Here is a 9,859-nt window from a genome sequence, read left to right on the forward strand (position 1 = left end):
CTGCCCCTGCTTTTGGCTTTCAGTGCTGGCACAGACCTGCCTGCACAGGGCTGGAGGCCCGACACTGCTGCTTCCCTGCAGACAGCTTACATCCTCACAATCCTAGAACCATAGAGAGGCCTGAGGCCTTGGGTGGACTGCTGCATAGGTTTGGGGAAGGTAAAGGCCTGAACCTAATAAGCATCCCTCCCTCCCGCCCGAGACACGTCTCTCTGCAGGCACCACCAACACAAAGCCCAGCCACTGCACACTTTGCCTGGAATTTTTTAGCCCCCCGTACTGCTCTACCATCTACTGAATTCCCCTTTGATTTCAAAGAAGCACATAAGCTCTCAGATTACAGCAGAGAGCAGCCTAATACCCATGCTCTTCAATTCAACTTTTAAATGGTTTTTGTTGTTTGTTTGAGACAGAATCTCAAGTAGCTCAGGCTGGTCTTGGAGTTCTGAGTCTATCCTCAACTATCCAAATGCATCCTAAGTGGAATCACAAGTGTATCTGCCACCATACCCAAGTAAAGCATTCCTGGAAATTAAAAGTTCTGGAACTTCCAGAGTGAACACAACAAATATTTTCCTCCATTCTTTAAAGCTTTTTTTTCTTTTTTTCTTTTGTTTTGTTTTGTTTTTTTGAGACAGGTTTTCTCTGTGTATCCCTGGCTGTCCTGGAACTCACTCTGTAGACCAAACTGGCCTTGAACTCAGAAATCTGCCTGCCTCTGCCTCCCAAGTGCTGGGATTAAAGGCATGCGCCACCACTGCCTGGCTCTTTAAAACTTTTTAAAATCTGTTTTGAGACAGGGTCTTACTATGTAGCTCTGCCTAGTCTGGAACTCACTAAGTAGACCAAGCTGTCCTTCAATTTGCAGAGGTCTGCTTGCTTGTGCCTCCCCAGTGCTGGAATTAAAGATGTGTTCTACACTGCCTAGCTCAACTTAAAAAACAAAAACAAAAAACCACCACCACCACCACCACCAACAACAAAACAGTACTAGGGGTTGAACCCAGGGCCTTTTTCTTTCCTGAGCTACATGTGCCCTCTTCCTAGTTTTTGATTTGAGATAGAGTCTCACTAAATTGCCTGTGCTTACCTAGTCCAGCAGGCCTTGGACCTAACCTCAGTAGTTAGGATTACAGGCCTATGCCATCAGGCCAGGTTTTGCTTGGTTGCCTACTTTTGAGAAGGGTCTTACTATATGTCTAGACTGGATTCAAACTCCCAAGCTCAAGTGAGAACCCTTTCATAGCCTCCCTAGTAGCTAAGACTTCAAGCATGACACCAACTTCAGCTTTTTTGTGGCCATGGTACTGGAGATTGAACTCATGACCTTGCAAAAGTATGTGCGCTGTCACTAGGCCATGCCTCAGCTCCTCAATTTTGCTGATGGTATCTTTTATTAAATAGAACATTTACATTTAAATTCCTGGGTCCAGTGCAGTGGTTCTCAATCTGTGCTCTGAGATCCCTTTGGAGGCCATATACTATACCAGATGTCCTACATATCAGATATTTACATTACCATTTATAACAATAGAAAATTACAGTTATGAAGTAGCAATGAAATAATTTTATGGTTGGGGTTACCATAACATGAGGAACTGTAGTACAGGGTCACAGCGTTAGGAAGGTTGAGAAGCACTGGTCCGGCAGCTAGCACTTGACATTTGTGGCCATTGGGGGCTCCTCCTCCCTCTCTCTGGGCTGTCAGCCCTGCTAAGGGAAGGGCTTTTAATCATTACTCTAGCTACAGTACCCAAAAGAGTGCCTAGAAGGAAGGATGCACGCTTACTCAGTGAACAGTGGCTATGCAGCAAGAGTTTGTTTGTGGACAGTTGTATTTGTCTTACCTAATGGGCTTGGGCTTTGGCATCATGTTGAAGAATTCTTTTGCCAGCCAAGTGGTGGTGGCACATGTCTTTAAAGCCAGCATTTGGGAGGCAGAGGCAAGCATATCTCCATGAATTTGAGGCCAACCTGGTCTACAGAGGAAGTTCCAGGATAGTCAAGGGTACACAGACAGACCTGTCTCAAAAAAAAAAAGACTTCTTTTGCCACTTCATACCAGACACTCAGCAAACACTTGAAGGATGAATATAGTGTGAGATACCACTTTTCATTCACTACACTCTACATATACATTTAATTTTTTAAATTAAAGGCAATATTCTTGAGACTGGGGTCTCACAGTGTGAGACTGTGACCTGGAACTCACTATAACTATAGAGACTAGGCTGGCTTCAAACTCACAAAAATATGCTTGTTTTCACCTCCTCAGTGATAGAATCAAAGGCATGTGCCACCATGCCTGGCTTCCATCTGTCAGCTGTTGGCATTATTTTCTGAGTGACTGGAGTCCTACTCAGGAATTCCCCTTTATATCTGTACCCCTACATTTCCCTCTAATAGGCTCTGGTCTTACGTTAAGGTCTTCAGTGCTCTTGGCGTTGATGAAGTTAGAAGGGTTTTCTGAGCTGTAATAGCTGTACCTGCATTTCCAAGTAGCTTGTCTCTGCTTCCTGATTTCTGGGATTAAAAATGTATAGTACCATGCTCAGCCTCTATGCTATAATTTTAAAAATTGGATAATTTGATCACTTTTCAGCTTTTGGGTTAAAATCAAGTATAAAAATTAGGTAATTTGTTGGGGCATTATGACATGGATATTACATGGATTATCTCATTTAAGCTTTAAAACAACCATATTGGCTAACATTGTTTCTGTTTTATAGATGGGAAATTGATGCCTAGAAAAGTTAAATAATTGTTTTTGAGACAAGGTCTTAATATATAGCTCAGGCTGGCCTGGAACTCATAGTAATTTTCTTTCCTTCAGAGATTATTGTGCGCCAGGCGGTGGTGGCGCACGCCTTTAATCCCAGCACTTGGGAGGCAGAGGCAGGCGGATTTCTGAGTTCGAGGCCAGCCTGGTCTACAGAGTGAGTTCCAGGATAGCCAGATCTATACAGAGAAACCCTGTCTCGAAAAAAAGCCAAAAAAAAAAAAAAAAAAAAAAAAAAAAAAAAGAGAGAGAGATTATCGTGATTCTAGGCATGAACCACCCACCATCCCTGGCAAAGTTAAAATAACTCAAGACCACACAGGCTTGTTGGTGATGAACCCGGTATTTGAATCCAGGCCTGTGTGGTTCTAGCACCTGTCCTTCTCCATCAGGCTATACTGTGATTTTTGGGACACAAAGACCAGCTCAAAGTGACTTTCCTGAATGGAAGTGACTGTGTATGAAACTGGACCTTCTGTGGGCTTAGAACCTGTGGAGCACTCTGTGCATTATTCCTAATGCAATGATGACAAGAATATGTTTCCTATTCTGGGCAGATCCCTGACTGAGGTGTGGTCTTTGGTAAGGGAGATGCTAAACAGTATTTCAGATGACATCAGAGAAGGGAATGTTAGCAATTTAATCCACTCTGGGTAAGATGCCAGAGGGAGCCTGTGGCTAACACTTTAAACCAGCGGTCTCAGTGTGGTTCCCAGACCATCCACACCACTGGGGAAGATTTTAGAAATATGAATCTTTGGGGCTCTGTCCTAGAACTCTTGAACTTGGGGGTGGGGCTTCTGCTTGGGATTTAAGAGGCCCCTCAGGTGATTCTGACACTAGTCCAACAGAGGGATGCTGCTTTTAATCTACCCTTGAGTTGGAGCTTCCAAATCTTGTCAGAGGCTAACCACAGGTTGTCTTATCTTGATGCTTGGTTAGATATCGTCTTCTGATTGTTGTGAAGAGAAAAAGGCTGGAAAGCACTTTCATTTGTTCTTAAACAAAAAAAATAAAGACCCACCTTATTTATTATTATTATTATTATTATTATTATTACTATTATTATTGATGTTTTGCCTGCATGTATTTCTGGATACCACACCTAAAAGGTCAGAATAGTTCATCAGACCCGGAAGTGGAATTTTAGGTGGTTGTGAGTCACCATTGTAGGTGCTGGGAATTGAGCCTAGGTCTTCTGGAAGAGCTGACTCTCCAGATTTTATTTTTTAAAAATCTGGTAATAATAATAACATTGCTGGGCGATTGTGACACACACCTTTAGTCCTAGCACTTGGGAGGCATGGCAGGTGGATCTCTGTAAATTTGAGGCCAGCCAGAACCACAGAGTGAGTTCCAGGACAGCCAAGGCTACACAGAGAAACCCTGTCTCGAAAAACCAAAATAATAATAATAATGATGATAATAATAGTAATAATAACAACAATAATAGTACTATCATCACCATCATAACACTAAATTATTTATTTATTAGCTTATTTATATACTCTTATTTTGTTTTATTTTTGGTTTGAGATAAGATGTTGTGTCTCCTTTGAACTACTGACCCTCCTGCCTTACCTTCTGAGTACTAGGAGGACAGGCATGTTTCATTTAATTATTATTTATCACTGTTATTATTATTTTTTTGTTTTTTTCAAGACAGGGTTTCTGTGTAGCCCTAGCTGTCTTGAAGTCTCTGTAGACCAAGCTGGTCTTGAAGTCACAGCTCTGCCTGTCCCTGTCTCCCATGTGCTGAACTTAAATGACCATTTATTGACTTTGCTAAACAATTCACATATTTTGTTACTAAAATCTCACAAAAACTCTATGGTTATTATAATTCCCATTTTATTTTATTTTACATAATTTATTTATTTAAATATTTAGTTATTTTATGTACGAGTGCTCTATCTACATGTACACCTGCATGCCAGAAGACGGAGCATCGATCCCATTATAGATGATTGTGAGCCACCATGTGGTTGCTGAGAATTGAACTCAGGACCTCTGGAAGAACAACTAGTGCTCTTAAGTGCGGAGCCATCTCTCCAGCCCCATAGAAATGGAAACAGGGCTCAGCAAACTCAAGGGATATTCTTATGGCCGTCCAATGGGCTCTGGTGGGGTATGTATTCACTTTCTTTTTAGGTTTATTCCTTATTTTTAATTATGTGTGTGTTGGTGTGCCTGTATGCGCAAGCAAGTGTATTGCTCAAGGAGGCCAGAAGAGGGTGTAGAATCCCCTAGAGTTAGAGTTACCTACAATTGTGAGCTGCCTGACAAAGGTTCTCTGCAAGATCAGTAAGCACTCTGACTACTGAGGTATCTTTACAGCTCCCGCATCCACCTTTTTTTTTTTTTTTTTTGGTGTTTTCGAGACAGGGTTTCTCTGTATAGCCCTGGCTGTCCTGGAACTCACTCTGTAGACCAGGCTGGCCTCGAACTCAGAAATCCACCTGTCTCTGCCTCCCAAGTGCTGGGATTAAAAGCGTGCGCCACCACTGCCCGACCCGGCATCAACCTTTCTAACACCTGTGCTCCTGTAGGTCAATTTTAATGCTACTGTAGGTCAATTTTAATGCTACTGCTTTAAACTGTACTGCAAGTTTACTTTGTGCAGCAGGGCATTATTTTAAGCACATTACAGACAATTATTATTGCCACCTTACAAACAATGTCAGTGAGGCTCAGAGAAGTAACCTTCCTAAGAGCACAAGCTAATAACCCAGAAGTCTGGTTCCAACCACATGCTTTGTTTTTTTGCAGGGCTAGGGACTGAACAGGGCTCACACATGCTAAGCAAGTGCTCTGTATGCCCAAGCCCCAAGCACATGCTCCTAGGCATCAGGAAAGCTTCTTAGCTTAGAGGAGGATGAGATGGAGTTGCTCTGGTGGCCATTCAGGGATAAAGGGTCTAACTTTCTCATTCCTGAAAGAATGATGAGGTGGAAGGGTCTCTAACTGGGCTGCTGTTGTAGAGCTCGTTAGAGCCTTCCTGTGTTTCCAGCTCACACCTGCTGCCCCGTGACCTGGCTAGAATGCTTGTAGCCCTTAGGGCAGGCACTTGTGGAGAAGCCATGTCATGCACAGGCTCTGGTTTACAGCTGCCCATGGATTACATTCTTTTCCATGTGCATCATCACAGACTGGAGCCTCTTGCAGCCTGTCCCCAGACCTCAGGGCCCTGAGTAAGTGTACTGGCTGGTTTTGTGTACCAACTTGACACAGGCTGGAGTTATCACAGAGAAGGAAGCTTCAGTTGGGAAAGTGCCTCCATGAGATCCAGCTGTGGGGCATTTTCTCAATTAGTGATCAAGGGGGTAGGGCTCCTTATGGGTGGTGCCATCCCTGAGCTGGAAGTCTTGGGTTCTATAAGAGAGCAGGCTGAGCAAGCCAGGGGAAGCAAGCCAGTAAGGAACATCTCTCCATGGCCTTTGCATCAACTCCTGCTTCCTGACCTGCTTGAGTTCCAGTCCTGACTTCCTTTGGTGATGAATGTGGAAGTGTAAGCTGAATAAACCCTTTCCTACCCCAACTTGCTTCTTGCTCATGATGTTTGTGCAGGAATAGAAACCCTGACTAAGACAGTAAGTAAGCTGGCAGTGGATGGGGGAGGGCAATGCATCTCTTTGAAAGAACCAGCCTTACAGGCTTAGCCACCCACATATATAAATCTGGTCAGATGCCTGGGCTAGTTTGGGAGAAGCTGGTCATCTGACTTTCAGGACAAAGTGAGAAGAGCTTAGTGGTCCAGAGGCATTTTCTGGGTAGCTACAGGCTTGCAATACACACAGCAACAGGAGTGGGGTAGGGAACAAACACCATGGAAGAGCTGAGACTGACAGAGAAGCCTGATACTTACACCTAGGAAGGAACCAAGCTTCCCCTAACTGAATTCATCTTTATTCTGTCGTTCTGTGGATTTCCCAAGGGTCTCCTATTTGCATGCATGCTATTGCCATTGGCATTGCTAGTTATGCTGTGTTCACTCCTCATAATGAGAGGTTGAGTTTCTGTTAAATAGCACATAAGCCTCTTACCAGAGAGGATCAGCACTTTAGAAGCCCTTTTTATTGATAATTTAATCTAGTATATATTTATGCTATGGCATGAAGAAATTTGGTTGTTACTGACACTTGAGAGGTAGAGGCTGGAGATCAGAAATTTAAGGTCATGTTGGGCTACAGAGTGAACTCCAGGCTAGCTTGGGCTACCTTATGCCCTAGATCAACAAACAAGAGCCGGGTGGTGGTGGCGCACGCCTTTAATCCCAGCACTTGGGAGGCAGAGGCAGGCTGATTTCTGAGTTCAAGGCCAGCCTGGTCTACAGAGTGAGTTCCAGGACAGTCAGGGCTAAACAGGGAAACCCTGTCTCAAAAAAAAAGAAAGAAAGAGAGAAGGAGAGAGGGGGAGAAAGGGAAAAAGAGAGGGAGGGAAGGAGGGATAGATATGAATATTTGATGAGGCCTGAAGAGTGGCTCAAACACCTGCTGCCAAGTCTGATGCTCTGAGTTCAATCTCTGGGACCCACACAGTGGAAGGAGAGCCCTGCCAGCAACCCTTTAACCTCTATATGGATGCTATGGCATGCATGAATGTTCCATCCACTAAATAAATCAACAAGCAAATAAACAATAAAAAAGAAACTTGCAGGCCTCAGTGGTGGAGCACAACTTTAATCCCAGCATTGAGGAGGCAGAAGCATGCAGATCTTTGTGAGTTTGATGTCCTAAAACAGAGCAAGTTTTAGGACAGGGAGGGGCTACATAGAAAAAATCCTATCTCAAAAAACAAACCAACCAACTAACGGGGAGGGGGGGAAAAGGGGGACGAGAGAGAACAGAGAAAGAGAGGAGAGAGAGAGGAGAAAGAAGCCAGGGACCATATATTACACTGTAATTCTGTTATTTGAAGTGCATTTTGTTTAGACATGGTTTCACTATGTACCCCAGGCTGGCCTTGGTCTTACAATGATCCATTTGTCTCAGCTTCCAAGTGATAGGATTACAGGTATGTGCCATCATCAACTGGCAACTTCCATTTAGTTGAACTGCCTCAGAGCAGGCAAATCCACAGAGACAGAAAACAGGGCAGTGCTCACCTAGCTCTGGGAACATGAATCACTGGAGAGCAATGCCTAAAGTGTGCAGGATTTCCTTTGAAGGTCAGAATGTTCTAAAATGGACTGTAGTCATGAGTGCACATGACTCTGGAATATTCTCAAAACCATGGAATTATACACAAGTGAGTAAAGCTGTGAATTTTGAATTGTATCTCTGCCCTCAAGAAAACTATCAGAAGAGAAACATTTGATGAATATGTAAATGGATAAATGAGAGGTAGTGGCTCTTACTGTCACTTATAACCATGTCCAATGGTAGGTGAGGACTCCTCTCCCCTCCCTTTACCCACCCATCCATTCACTCAGCAGTCATGCACAGTGTCAAGCAGGATGATTTGTGCAGAATGATGCTCACTGACAGGGACTCAGCAGCCATGGAGGCTGCTGTGGATCCTGCCTGCTCTCCTGGAACACACACATTTATTTAGATGGATGGCTTCTTTGCTTTTCTCTTCTTCTCTCTAGCCCCCTCCAATTCTTTTTGAGACATGGCCTCACTATGTAAACAAGGTTGGCTTTGGCTTTGGCCTCATGATCTTCCTAATTTAGTTTCCACTGGAGTGCTAGGACTACGGATGAGGCCACCAGGCCCAAATCCTTTTCCTTATCAGAATTTCCCCAAGAGTCATATTTCTATTCTTAAGTCCTGACTTAAAAGAATGAGTCCTGCTCCCAATCTTTTGGACTGAATCTTCCTTAAAATGAGCCAAACCCAAAGGGAAACTAGCATGGAATTTTGACATTAACTCACTGGCTGCTTTTAAATTACAGAGACAATCTCCTGTGATCATCACCTCTTCCTCCTCTTCTTTCTCCCCTTCCCCTCCCTCTTCCTCCTTCTTTCTTGGTCCTTTCAACTAAGAACTCAAGCCAGGTCTGACAGTGTAATGCTAGGCTGTAGATGGCTGAGACAGAAGGATACATAGAAAAAGACTATCTCAAAAAACACAAAATCAAACCCAAGCAAAAGTCCAACCTCCCTTTGATTTGCAGATTAATGAAAGCAATAAGCCTGCTTAGAGCTGTTATAGTCTCTGGAAAGGATGAGTACCCGTACACAATGAGGATTGGGGAGCCACAACACTTTTGTAAACTCTGCACATTATCAGCGAAATTAGCTCATAACCCTTGAATACAAAGTGTCCTTTTCCAGAAGAGCTGCTGCCTACAGCTGAGGACCACTGACTTTACCATCCTCCAAGTCTATGGAGAGAACGAGCAGGGATCTTTGGGAGAGCATGGTGAATCTTGGTACAGCAGAGGCACTGGACCTTTGTTTAAGGAGCTGACCCTTTAGGCAGCGCTAGTGCCCCACACAGGAGAGGCCAGTGAGGAAGCTGCAAGCAAAGTCTCTTGACTCTGGCCAGCGGGCCACTCACACCTCTGCTACTTACAAGTTATCAGTCAGTCTGCACAACACAGTTAGCCTCTATGCCCTCCAGTTTCCTCTTCAGTAAGGTAGGAAAGTCAGAAAGGTATCTTCTCATGAGGACTAACATAACTGTATAAGTAAGTGGCAGTGGAACAATGAATATAAGTAACTTCAATATACCTTATTTTGGAAACTGGAGGCCTTTCAGAAAATAGGATCTTTTGTTCTGCTTGAATATGCAATCCACCTCATGTTTGTGTTAAATGATTAAAACTTAGCTTAGGTGTACTTCAACTACTTCATTTAGTTAAAAATGCGTGAGTGATGGTGAAACCACACCCAGGACTTAGGGGTTCCCGACTCTCTGCTAAGCCACAGGTCTGGGCTAACCTCACAGGACTACACGCAGGACCAGCTGCTCTCCCCTCAGCTAGGGTTTTAGCCCTTCTATACCTTTCCAGTCCCCACTCTCAGCCTTCCATGCTTGCTCCTCTTTCTTCAGAATATCCTCTCATGTATGTGTGTGCTTACATGTGTGCACGCGCACGTGTGTGTGTGTGTGTGTGTGTGTGTGTGTGTGTGT

General features: G+C 43.9%; 1 protein-coding gene across 2 annotated transcripts in view; it reads right to left on the reverse strand.

Annotated features, from left to right (window-relative positions):
* Positions 1–9,859, reverse strand: part of CUNH11orf49 (chromosome unknown C11orf49 homolog) — a 167,089-nt gene that overhangs the window by 15,782 nt on the left and 141,448 nt on the right. The gene's annotated exons all lie outside the window — the stretch shown is intronic.

This window comes from Mastomys coucha, unplaced genomic scaffold (genome assembly GCF_008632895.1).
Source record: "Mastomys coucha isolate ucsf_1 unplaced genomic scaffold, UCSF_Mcou_1 pScaffold15, whole genome shotgun sequence".
Lineage (NCBI taxonomy): Eukaryota > Metazoa > Chordata > Mammalia > Rodentia > Muridae > Mastomys > Mastomys coucha.